The following is a 12500-nucleotide window of genomic DNA, read 5'->3' as shown; positions in this document are numbered from 1 at the left end:
GCCAGATATATAAATTCATAATTAAAATTGAATTTGAATCTACCAGAGCATGAACTGGAGTGAGCAGGTATAGTAGCTGTTGGTATATATAATCAAGAGTCCATAATAGAAAATGTTTTATTATGGACTCTTGATATAATGTATAAGGTAATAATAGAGAGTATGAAATAAGAGCAAAGGTCAACGACTAACGGTCTAATCTCGCTTACCGTTGAGATTACGTTGAGATCACGAAGAACAACTATGTCAGCCCAGGAATATATGGAAAAAAGCAAGGGCATATATAGAGAGAAAATATGCATATATATCGAATTAATTGCGGAACGCCATACAAGGCGCCATCGTGCGGTTGTCAGTGTCACATATATTTCATCAGAATCTGTAAGCCGTAACGTACATACTATGCCGTCATATATGCCGTAACGTACTGTTCTCTCCATGCATTCTACCCAAAGCCAAAAAATGTTCTCTCCAAGCCAAAAAAATTTTCCAAAGCCAAATCCAAACTGAAAGCCAACAAAATTTTCTCTCCAAGCCAAACAAAATGTTCCAAAGCCAAAAATTTTTCTCTCCAAGCGTTCTACCTAAAGCCAAATCGTTCTTATCTCTCCGAGTTCTGAGACCAAAATGTCCTATTACCGATATCCCTTGAGCACCAAACGCCGTCCCCTTTCTAGAGCCATGCATGTATCGAGGCCTAACATGCTCTACCGGTGTCGGAGCTCGAAACGTGCTAAAGTAATTGCAGCCCACTGTGTGTGGCTGTGATATTTATGTGGAGAGTGATCGTACCAGAGTTGTAGACGTCGCAGCGGGACACCCATTCCCTGCACTATAACGATTGACGTTCTAGCGCCATTACACTCCGCTGCCACCCACCATTCAGCACCGACCGCACCCCTGGATGACGCCATTGAAAAATGCGCTGAATGCGCATAAATTGCTCGCAGCGAGCACAAGGCAACACCACACTGGTAGAAATATGTAGTAGCGAAGTGCTCGTGAAAGCCAACGCGAGATGTGACTATTTCTACGAACGTGTAGTCTCTTTCATGAATGGGGAAAAAATGTTACAGAGTAGTTTGTGTTAGACATGCTGCACAATATCTTTGTGTAATTTAAGTACAATTCAATAGATAAAAATCGTAGAATGTATTTTTGTTATCGAGTTAAAGTTATCGTTCGACTTATCTTATCGATTGTGTTTTTTTGAATAGCGTTGATTGTGAAATCGATGCGATTTTATCAAATCCATGCCACTACCTAACAATGGAATTACAATATCGCTGTAGTTTCCTACGCAATTCTTTAATAATAGATCAGCACACAATCATCAAGATCGTTATCTTTGCATCGTTATCTGCCTTACAGAACATTGTTCTTTGTCTCTGCATCCTTTGTGCTTCAACCCGGTCTGCCCTCCGGGTGAATCACTGTTGTACAACACTCACCACAGAAACGACTGTGTGTGTGCGTGTGCGTGTGCGCGTGTGTGTGCGTGTGCGTGTGCGCGTGCGCATGCGTGTGCGTGCGTGCGTACGTGTGTGTGTATGTGTCAATCTCGCCGGAGTCAGTGATGACTTGACAGCTTCGGTCGGATCTAGAAAGGGCGTCACGTTAAACAAGTGAGCATGTCGGCCAGCAGGAGGAAGCGGAGTCATCGAGAATTGCTAGACTGACACCGTCTGTCGTTGAGAATAGACTACTCAACCACAGGAGAGGTTAAGGGTCCGTTATACCTAACAGTCGGCAATGCACACACTCGCAACTTCCTCCCCAAACACTCGTTCACGCTTATATTAACATAATCGGCTACTTAATAATGCACAAACTATGCAACGCATGTCCCTGTCCGCACAAAGGCTGTGTCTTGTCCCTAGGCGAAGTCGGCACGCTTGATAACGCTAATGCAGTTGTATAACATTGCTCAATCGTATACTGTTATAGTTATTCTCGGCCCTCGATTTCTCCCACCGATACGTATCCTCTAGCAAAGCCAGCTAGTTGCGATCAATATATATATGTATATATATATATATATATGTGTGTGTATATATATATATATATATATATATATATATATATAGAGAGAGAGAGAGAGAGAGAGAGAGAGAGAGAGAGAGAGAGAGAGAGAGAGAGAGAGAGAGAGAGAGAGAGATGAGAGAGAGAGAGAGAGAGAGAGAGAGAGAGAGAGAGGGAGCGAGAGAGAGTAAATTATATATCACACTATAAGTCATAACCATAACTCGTAATCTCAAACCATTATGTTCTTGCAAGATTTATTCGTACAACATGTGGGCAACGTTGTTCAACTATAACATATAATGCAAAAAGGCCTGTTTCCCCCCCCCCAGGAAGATTCGGCAAACTGTTCATAGCAATAACCGAGAGCGTATGCACGTATTCCCTTTTGAAATATATACATGTTTCGATATTCGATATCACGAGTAGTTTGTATTTTCCGGGGCGAATAATGACAAATGTCATTTTGCCATTATTCACCCCTGGTATTTTGTATAGTGCACATGTCATATTCCCTTCTACTTCCGACGATTCATGAGGTCATATGCATTTGCAAAATTGACTCGTGATTGATCACACGATCAGTGTAACAGTTGACGCTGAGTGTATGACACCTCCTCTCCACTCGCTATGATGCGGAACATGGGAACAGCATCACGGACACAAACAGCTGCATTGTTAAATTAACCTTCATGCTCTAATGGCCTCCACCAATACTCAAATGATAGTTTCCTGTGATTCGGTGCGTGGTGCCGGCAGTATAATAACTTGCCCAAGAGTGCAAGTGCATGGTATTCTTACGTATACAGTGTTGCTGGTCAGAGCAAGCCTACCAGAGCAAACCACGATAATTATTGTGTGGAACCCTAGGGCAGGGACAACCGTAGGGCCTACATAGGCAGTAGCGACCCTGCATGTGTTCCAGTCAATTCATTATTCGCCTCGGACAATGTAAGCCCGTATATAGTATGCAGCTGCTGCTCCTATTATTTCCTGTTAATCTCCTCGTGCAATCCGAGGTATACCTCCTGATAACTGTAATAGGATTTAATCGACTACAGGAAACTTCAATCAACTCTCGACATTAATTTTATTAGAGAACTACCAACTACCCAAGTTTGTCACCGTCACGCACACACGCACGCACGCACACATACACACACATCGCATGAATGACATCGTCCATGAATTTAATGAATAATTTAATAAAATTTCGTTGAATAGACGTATTCCCTGCGGGTTTTGATATGCCAGGCTAGTCGGAACTCACTATACTAGCCTCAAACACGCCATGAGTTTAATATCTCATGCCGTTATCTTACCGAACCGCTGTTAAATGGTTAAAATCGCCAGTAAGTGCCACCCACGTAAAACATGGAGGCTGAGTGTATCACAGAATTGCAAACCCTTGTATTATACACGATGCACTATAAATGCCATCGGTCAGTGGGCGTGGGTATTGTGGGATAACAGAAAGGACTGTCAATAAAATGTGAAAGCAATATTCGCTTGCAACTATAAAGGGTTGTATAAAATTATATTATAATCTAAATTAGATATAGTTACTCCTAATTGTTGCGTTCATAGCCAATCATAGTGAGAATTAATTGAACGATGTAAGAACCGCGATATGAGTCGAAAACGTGGCTAATTTGATATACAGTGTACTATATAATAGGCAAATCATTGCATCACGCGCACCGAATTCCAACACACATCGTTTTCAATGTGGTATGCAGTATAATATGAGATTGTCTGCATCTAGAAAAGTAGTCACGAAGTGTCAGCAATGAACCAGAAATGTACAACAAAATTTGATTTTTGAAAAAGCTTTGTTTGCCCCTGATTGGCTTATCGAAAAACCATGCAAATAACACGAAATGCCACGAAATGCGAAATCCAAGTACGGAATGGCACTGTAGTTGTTTTTTTAATCGTATAAGTAACTTAGGTGATATCAAGAGTACATTATGGATTATTCTTGGTAATATGTAATATAAAATGTTTTTGCATCTCCGATATGTTACCGTCTGCTGAGTCAGCATCAATGCAGTTGCACACATTCAGATGCGATGTTGGTGGCAGTGATCGAGTTTCTAGGAACAAAAAGTTGAGCAAGCAGCAACACTGCGTATGGTTATATGAGATTAAGTGTATTTCACTGATGACGAGCAATTTATAAGTTAAAATGTGTTGAGGCAAACTTAAAAGTTCAGGTTTCCTTGCCTTTATCATGTCATAATCATCGCGCTCTTCTAGACACCAGCCGCGTATACCAACGCTAGCAACTGCAGTCTAGTTGACTCAGCACCACCAGCAGCAATAGCAGCACCAGTAGCAGTAGCACCCCACCGCCACGATCACTATCAGCAGACACAGCAGCAAAAGCAGCAGCAGCAGCAGCAGCAGCAGCAGCAGCAGTATCCGCAGCAGAAGTAAGAGTATATAGACCTACCAGCGCACCACCATCAGCGCCGACACCACCAGCAGCAGCAATAGCAACAGCAACAACAGAAATAGCACCAGTAGCAGCAGCAGCAGCAGCAGCAGCAGCAGCAGCAGCAGCAGCAACAACAGAGCAGCAGTAGTAGCAGCAGCAGCCGGAGTGGCACACGACGCGTGAGCATATAAAAGCCCAGATCAGAGAACTGGTTATAATTTTGAGCACGTTCACATATTGATGTTATGTTGGCAACGGGGGGGGTGTGCTCATCAGTGCAATTCATTCGCATTAGTGGTTTGTAAACTAAACAACATTACGTGTTTTTGCTGCATTTTAAACTCGATGACAGTCTAACGTCGTTATGCTAAAACATTTATCTTCGTCGCAGGCTTTTGATTGTGTCTTTGCTTACATCCAGATCGATATAACTGTAGTTCAAGGACATTGATCGACAAGAAATCAGTTTCAACGCACCGGCATTCTAACTATAGAAAATCATGAATAACTTCATATAGGGCTTAATTCGTATAATGTTGCCATTTCAGTGCCGCTGCTGGCGTAAACATAATTGATAAGTAGCTATATAGATTTTCATAATAGTTCTCCTGAGTACACCCAAGTAACGGTTAAAGCCACGCTTAAGTGACGGGTGGATAGGGAATGTTGTAATAACCTGTCGTAAATGAAGGGTCCTGCCTAGTATACGCTATCGCTTTTGACATTTTTGAATCTAAGATGAGATCGTAGACGAGCGGGTTTTGTTGGAAAGCCGAATGAACTCGAGGCAGAAGCAATTCGCTTTATTAGATATCCACGTTACGCTACAAAACCGTTTCGGCGATCGCTCAAATAGCATCACAATACTTTTTCATCGGATATAATGTAGTTCTAGAAACCGTGTTTATTCGTGGACAGCGTAGGTCAACCTTCCGAAACTACAAGTATCTATTGACGCGCTTCGTTAAGAAATATTCTTTTGATATCGTCATAACGTCGGAGAATTACGCCTGCATGGGAGAAAGGCACATGAGCAGGCTAATTCTAGTTTTTCTCTGGTGCGCAGGATGCGAGTGGAGCAAACGGCATCCAATCTCCGTTTGAGAATTATGCTGTCTGCTGCGAGCATACTGAGAGGGTTGAATGAACGAGGGAAAGTCTCACAGATGCTCTAGTTCTCCCTAGCTCTCATTTGTTTATCCGCAATCGCTAATTGTACGAGGGTTTCCTGTTCCGTTCTAGGAGTGATTAGGAGTGATTATATATTTCCGGTTTTCCTATTTTATTCCTAGGTCAACTTTTTTTTCTGTTGCCTCTTGCTGTCGTTAAAGTGATTACATCACCGTAATTAGTAAAAAATGGAAAAAACATTAATTTCCACTTTTTCACAAAATATAAGTAATTCTGTTCACGTTTTATGGTTAAATTGCTGCATTATACTTCTTATTTTACTATATTGTTCGATATGAACATACACTCGTGACGCATACATAGCCCATAGCAAGCAAATAATGTTAGGAACACTAATATCAAATCGTCCAGGTTTTTTTTATTTTTAAATAGTTGAGAAACAATCTTATCAGGTAAGAATTTGACGATACGTTTGGTCCCGTTAGTTTTTACTTTTAATGTAAAAAAATGTCAACAAACATTTTACAAATTTTACCATAGAAAATTCGTGACGTAGTCAATTTAAGAATACTGAGTGGTGAGACCTGCAGCGACACGGACCTACAATTGAACAGATTATTGATCCGCAGACATGTATGCCTATATCTCGTGAGAGTGCCTCAACAAATGCCACAGTGTGAAGGCATATAAAAGCTCAACGGCTATATACGTGTGGCTGGCCAGACGTGTTTGTAAACTACGGAAACATCCGCATCCTAGCTAATATAGCTTGTTCTGTACTATATCTTTATAGCATGTAATTTCATGCAATTATATTGCTCTATATGTTCAATTATGTTAGTGCTGTATTATATATATCAAGAGTACATAATGGGAGATGATAACATCAGGAGTTAATGAGACAAATAACATAATACAATACAATAACATAATACAAACAACATAATTTGTCTCATTAACGCCTGATAACATGGATAGTCTGGATAAATGATAAATGGAGAGTCTCCCATTATGTACTCTTGATACATATATATATATACGATACATATGACGTCTGTCGTTGTCAGCCGCGTGCACCAACCTGTGTTACAACAGCTAAATGGGGATAACCACCACTGACATAATACACACCGCCTCCACCTCCAGGGGACGTATGCTGCAACTTCACTACTCAACACATCTATGTTTGACAACTAGCTTGACACCTCGCGCAGCTGTTTGTACGTGATGGGCTTCAGTTGCCGAGGAAGGGGTGAGCGTGCGGGTGCATATACACAAGACAGGCTCTATTATCGTAAGCAGCACCAGTTGCTGTGGTGGCGCACTGCCAAGCTCTGGAACCGACACTCAAAAAGCGTGCGCACGCAGCGTGGAGACTCCAGCTGTGATCCAAGATCGCTCTACAGCTAGAGCAGAGTGGCTGGAGATTCTGTATCGGCTTTTGCGTGTACTCGCGTGTGAGTCCACAGTTTGTTGATTTAGTGGCGAAGTTACAACTTGATGGCATACCAAGTTTGCGGACGAAATCATCCAGTGCGGTAACGAAGCCTGCATGAAATTCGTCGTTATACTTCGATTTATTGCTTCAATACTTTATTGAATCTATATGCATACTCGTATCTGTAATAGTCTGTATCTATTATACATAATATCAAGAGCAGATAAAGAAGGCCTTCTTTATCTGCTCTTGATAATATGTTACACTACATTATAGTGTTTTATTTACGCTACGTGCGCATCAACAGTGTAAATATATTTGACATCTTCAAACACACCGCGAATGACAGTAAAGATCCCCGTTCCTATTTATGTGTATATGTTCATATTTGTAGGGTTGTGTGCATTAATCCGGGTGTAGATGTTTCAGTGAATGAAACCTGAGTTATAACTACCGGTATTGTAGCTACAACTATATGTGTTGGCAGTTACTTTTTCTTTCCATCAAACCTTCCTAATCGGTATAGTAACCACGCCAAATAAAATACTAAGATAATTTTTATTTTGTTAATAAATTTTTATTTTAATAAATAAAATTTAATTTGCGTGACGACGTGGTTTATGATACTCATATACTGGTTTCACAATTTGGTTTATCCCGCCCCCTGTGATTGAATTTCCCGCGCTCTTACCGTTGTCCACTAGAGTAGTTACAGCGCCTGTTTATCGTTATAGATGCTGGGCTAGACACTGCATGTGTACTGCGTGTGTAGATGCAAATGCCATGCGATGACAGCCTAGCTCAGCAGCGGGTTCACTGGAGGTCTTTATACGTACAGCTCATGTCGACGTACTCATGCATTTATTTATGGTCATAGTCTAGCTGTCATCCTAGCTGTAGGCCTAGCTTCTGCGGTTGCACAAGTTTGCCCGGCCACCGAGCAAGATGTTTAGATGTTTGATTTTGATTTTGTTTTGATTGTTCGCATCGCGCTATATATAGATGAGTGCAAAGTATTCGTATGTTGAAAGCCCATTGTCTGTTCGATCCTATACCAATACAAATCGGTATCAACATCCGTTCAATACAAATTGCCAATTAGTTATGAGAGAAAGGGATATGTATATTTCCACGGATGATCATGAGAAAGCAGGGATCAGTTCAAGTTCAAGTAAAGAAACGCCAGGTTGTACATATAGCTGATGCCATTTAATTTTCGGTAGTAGTTAACGTTAACAAAACGAGGAGAAAAGAACGTTGAAAGGGCCAGAGATATATAAGAAACCATAGCCAGACGCCGGAGATGCGAGAGATAACGAGGCGGAGATAAGGGCAACATGGAGCCGAGAGATGCGAGCAAGCGGCGACGAGTGATATGCGAAAATAACTCCGTAGCCGAAAGGGTAGAGGGAGCGGGTACTGAAAGAAATGTTAGCGGTTATTGGCCAAGGCAGCGACACAAGATGCGGCACGAACCAGCACAAGACCCATCTAAGACCCAGCCAACCCAGCTAACCCTACACAATATTGTATTGGGGTCCCACGAAAAATTAACGTTGTGAATCAGGGCAATATGAATAAAATCAGAGCTACGAACTACTGAGGTAGTTTAGGGTTAGTCGAACATATTGATGCCTGTAAGAATCGCTTACCAAACTGCCCGAGAGGTGTCTTTTCATTATTTTAAAACCCGTGCGTCGAACCTTCCCGCATTTTTCGTGGAAGGGTAATTTATTTGTAAACTTTCTAGAGCGGACTCTCCGTTACTTCTGCTGATGTTATTGCTGCTGATGTTGCTGTTGCTGTTGTTGTTGTTGTTGCTGCTGCTGCTGCTTCTGGTATGGGTGGTGGTGCTTATATGGTGGTGCTGCTGCTGCTGCTAATGATGATGATGACGATGATGATGATGATGATGCTGATGATGATAGTGATAGTGCCGGTGGTGATGATATAGCACCAGTTTACTCTACCTCGTCACTCACACTGATCTCCTGACTCCGTGATACAGATCGCATCCGAGTGTGCGATGAGTGAAAGTAGATTGAGCCAGCGAAGACCGTGGAGTTTACGTGACGCTGTGGCTTCGTTTCATCACTCCCACACACAGTCCAGTCATCACTCGGCCTCATGTTTCTACGGTCTTGCATATGGTTGCCATCCTTGCAGAACGATGTAAAATAACTCCCGTAATACTGCCCCCGCTCAAGCGTGGCTGTGCGTGTGCGCGCGCGAGTTTGAAGCACACAAAAAACTCGAACCATGTGATACTGCTTTCTTTTACTTGGTAAACACCCAGCGCACTTCTCTGCCTCCAGATGCTAGCATTCCTGCGAGGAAAATATTTAACTAATTATCCGAAGAATGCTTGACCCGATTCCATTGGTTTGCTGTAGAAATTAAGCAAATATTGGAAGCTAAGGACTGTTGACCAACGTGTGTCGCAGAGACATTGTCATATGAAAATATGAAGCGCGTTTCTGGCAATCGTCGAAGAGGTGCTACTCTATAGTGTCAAATTAAAATGTTCTACAATAAGGTATCTCGTACTGCTAATATAAACACCATTATATTATTGTGGTTATGAGCGTTTGCATATGAGCGCATTGCATATGAGCATGCATGATATGCATATGAGCATTGCATATATATATATGAGCGTTTGCATGTGTGTGGGGGTGCGTGTGTGTATACGTGCGTAAGTGCGTGCATGCGTGCGTGTGTGTGCGCGCGCGCACGCGTGTGCGTGTGTGTGTACGTATGTGTGTGCATGTGGGTAGGGGCTAGACAATTCGTAAACTAATTAAGTCAACCTATATGTCAATTGTTAGCTATAGAACCCATTGTGTAATAAATAACGGTTAAACAGCATGCCCACAAAAAATAAAACTGGCTGGGCAGAAAATAGTTGCGCGAGTAAGTTGGTCAGGACAAACTTAGTATACATCCCGGCCTCATTAGTGTTAATTGCACGCTGTACAGAATGATGTACGTCATGTTAGGGACAGATATGCAACGTATCAAGTGATAAATAAAAACAGATCGTTTTTATTTACTCTTGAACGAACGAAACTTGGGTCCTATTGGGAGAGTCACAGCATCATCTTGTTAGTTATTTGTTAAACATGATTTCTGTAAAATTGGCTATTCTTGAGATAGTTCTACAGTTCGTATAATCACCGTGCGATGGATAATTCTGTTTCCGCATTATCACCATCCAAATTCCCTCTTGGTGAATAGCCTATATCACGCTTAAGCAGGTGCAATAATTTGTAGAGCTGATCTGTCCTTTTCTGCAAATGTGAAAACCTAGTGACGGAATTTGGTAATTATTAGAAACCAGGTCTTTCATGTACTGTATAATCCGTATTTTTCGCGTATAGATATTTTCGCGAATTAAGACTTGACGGAAATTTTACGGCGAGTGGTTAATTTCGCGGTCGGTGAATTATGTATTATTCGGTATTATTCGGTATGAATGATTCGCGTGTTGTTATTTTCGCGGTCGGGGACGCGTTCGCAAAATTCGCGAAATTTAAACCACCGCGAAATATACAGCTTAGTTATACAGGCGTGTTGCTTTAACGCATGTGCTATAAGTAGTTATAGTTGGCTTGGGTGGATGGGTGCCGGGGAGCAAAACCTCAGTGTAACTAGGTGCAGAACATTAACACGCAAATAGGCCCTTACCCAGAATGTTTTCAAAGTGCCTTAGGTTTCAAAAGCGGAGGACGCGCCTGACTCCATCCGACATATAGTGTGCCAAATTAGCCGAGTCCGAGAAACCATCCAATGAAACTAGGATGGCGTGGCAAATATGAATTCACGCGAGCAGGATTGATGATAGTCTAAATATTATGATGGTGTGTAGTTCCAACATGAATCTCTTCTACGCCTCTTAGCGCCACAATTTGAAGCCTTGGATTGCTAACTATGAAAGATCCAGTTACTTGCTGGGGCGGTAGGAGATCGGGTAGAGTTCAAGGGCACAAAACGTGGAAGAATCTAGTACAGTTAAAACCTATAGCGAATTGGAGGAACCAAGATGTCTCACTAACGCAGCTTTGGGCGTTGCGGGATTATATATATATATATATATATATATATATATGAGCCGTTGAAAATTAACATGGCAGCAGCAAGGGACTGAGCCTAGGGCCGATCTATAAACACTGTCATGCATTTATCCACAGAGCTCTCTCTGGTCATGATGCTGGATAACACAAAGTGTCGATAATACATGTATTATTGGCCATTGATAGCACACAAGTGCAATAATACAGTCTTCTATCACACAGATGGGTACTGAAATGAGCAGAAACGGATATAAATGGGACCCTGTGGGTATACATAAAAAAGAAAGGGCTTGTGCGTAATAGTCATTTTGAAATAAAGCTTATAGCCACTGTTACCGCCACGGAGGTCATACTAATATGACACATAGTGACCCACTTACTAATGTAATTGTTAGGTAATGAGAATGCACGCGTAATTATATACTGTTCACGTCGCACAACGATTGCTGATTATGACTGCCGTTCTATGATAAACGCATTATCGAAATCGATAGCTCAAGCTGAAAAAAGACGTCGGGCTGCAGAATTGCTCATATAAGTGCGGTACGTGGGAACATTAGTGGTATGATTGGCGAATTGTACAAATATGGCACGTACGTGAGCCATACGTGTAGAATACCTAATAGAAGAAATTTCCACAGATTTGCACAAAATGGGCCGAAGTAGTTCCTTGGTTGAAATTTGATTCCCGGACAGAGGGCAATTGATTTTGCGAGGCACTTGCTCCTTTCCATCATCTCCCACCGCAAATTCGATTGTGTCGTTTTTTCTTGTGGATCGACTAAATCAGTGAAGATCGTTCTTGACTGTCTGCTTTTTTCATCGTATAAATAGTGATGCAACTATATATATCAAAATACTGCGTCTGGTGGGTACATCCAAATTAGGAATTTCATTTCTGATATTATTGAGTTGTGGTCGGGAGATTTTCTAGGCGATTGCGTCGTTTAAAAAATATTGTCCCATCCTCCCCATCTTTCTATTAGGCCTACTCTCGTGTTTCCCTGACAGTCTTCCTCATTCCATCGTTCCTGTTCCTACCTTTTTTCTTATCTGCACCCTTCAAACAGCTACTCGTTGCCCCTATTCGGTCATCCTGCCCTCTTTGTCTCCCTTCCTAACTCCACCACTCCCGCCTCTTCAACCCGTTCTCTCGTTCTCGTTCCTTCTACCATTTATTTACTCGTCCCCCTTATCTAGCTAGTCCAATTCTATCGTTCTTCTGTTCGTCGTCTGCTTCCGTTCTCACCATAATCCTATGCCTTCTCCTTATCCCCACCACCTGCTCCCCTAATTCATCGTGCTTTCGTCTATACCCATTCTACTCTCTCTCGCGCACTCTGTTTGTCTCTCTCTCTCTCTCTCTCTCTCTCTCTCTCTCTCTCTCTCTCTCTCT

At 41.9% G+C, this 12500-nt stretch overlaps 1 protein-coding gene across 2 annotated transcripts in view; it reads left to right on the top strand.

The window, feature by feature from the left end:
* Positions 1 to 12500, top strand: part of LOC106807669 (slit homolog 3 protein-like) — a 41228-nt gene that overhangs the window by 12068 nt on the left and 16660 nt on the right. Inside the window, exon 1 of one of the 2 annotated variants that reach the window (XM_014810089.1) lies at positions 7066 to 7131. The exons of the other annotated variant lie outside the window; for it this stretch is intronic. The gene's annotated coding sequence lies outside the window, so the exon portion shown is untranslated. Of the gene's footprint in view, positions 1 to 7065; positions 7132 to 12500 lie in introns of those variants that run through there. 2 annotated transcript variants of the gene reach the window in all.

This window comes from Priapulus caudatus, unplaced genomic scaffold (genome assembly GCF_000485595.1).
Source record: "Priapulus caudatus unplaced genomic scaffold, Priapulus_caudatus-5.0.1 Scaffold228, whole genome shotgun sequence".
Lineage (NCBI taxonomy): Eukaryota > Metazoa > Priapulida > Priapulimorpha > Priapulimorphida > Priapulidae > Priapulus > Priapulus caudatus.
The sequence above is the reverse complement of the archived record's forward strand: the minus strand, read 5'-3'. Positions and strand labels throughout refer to the sequence as shown.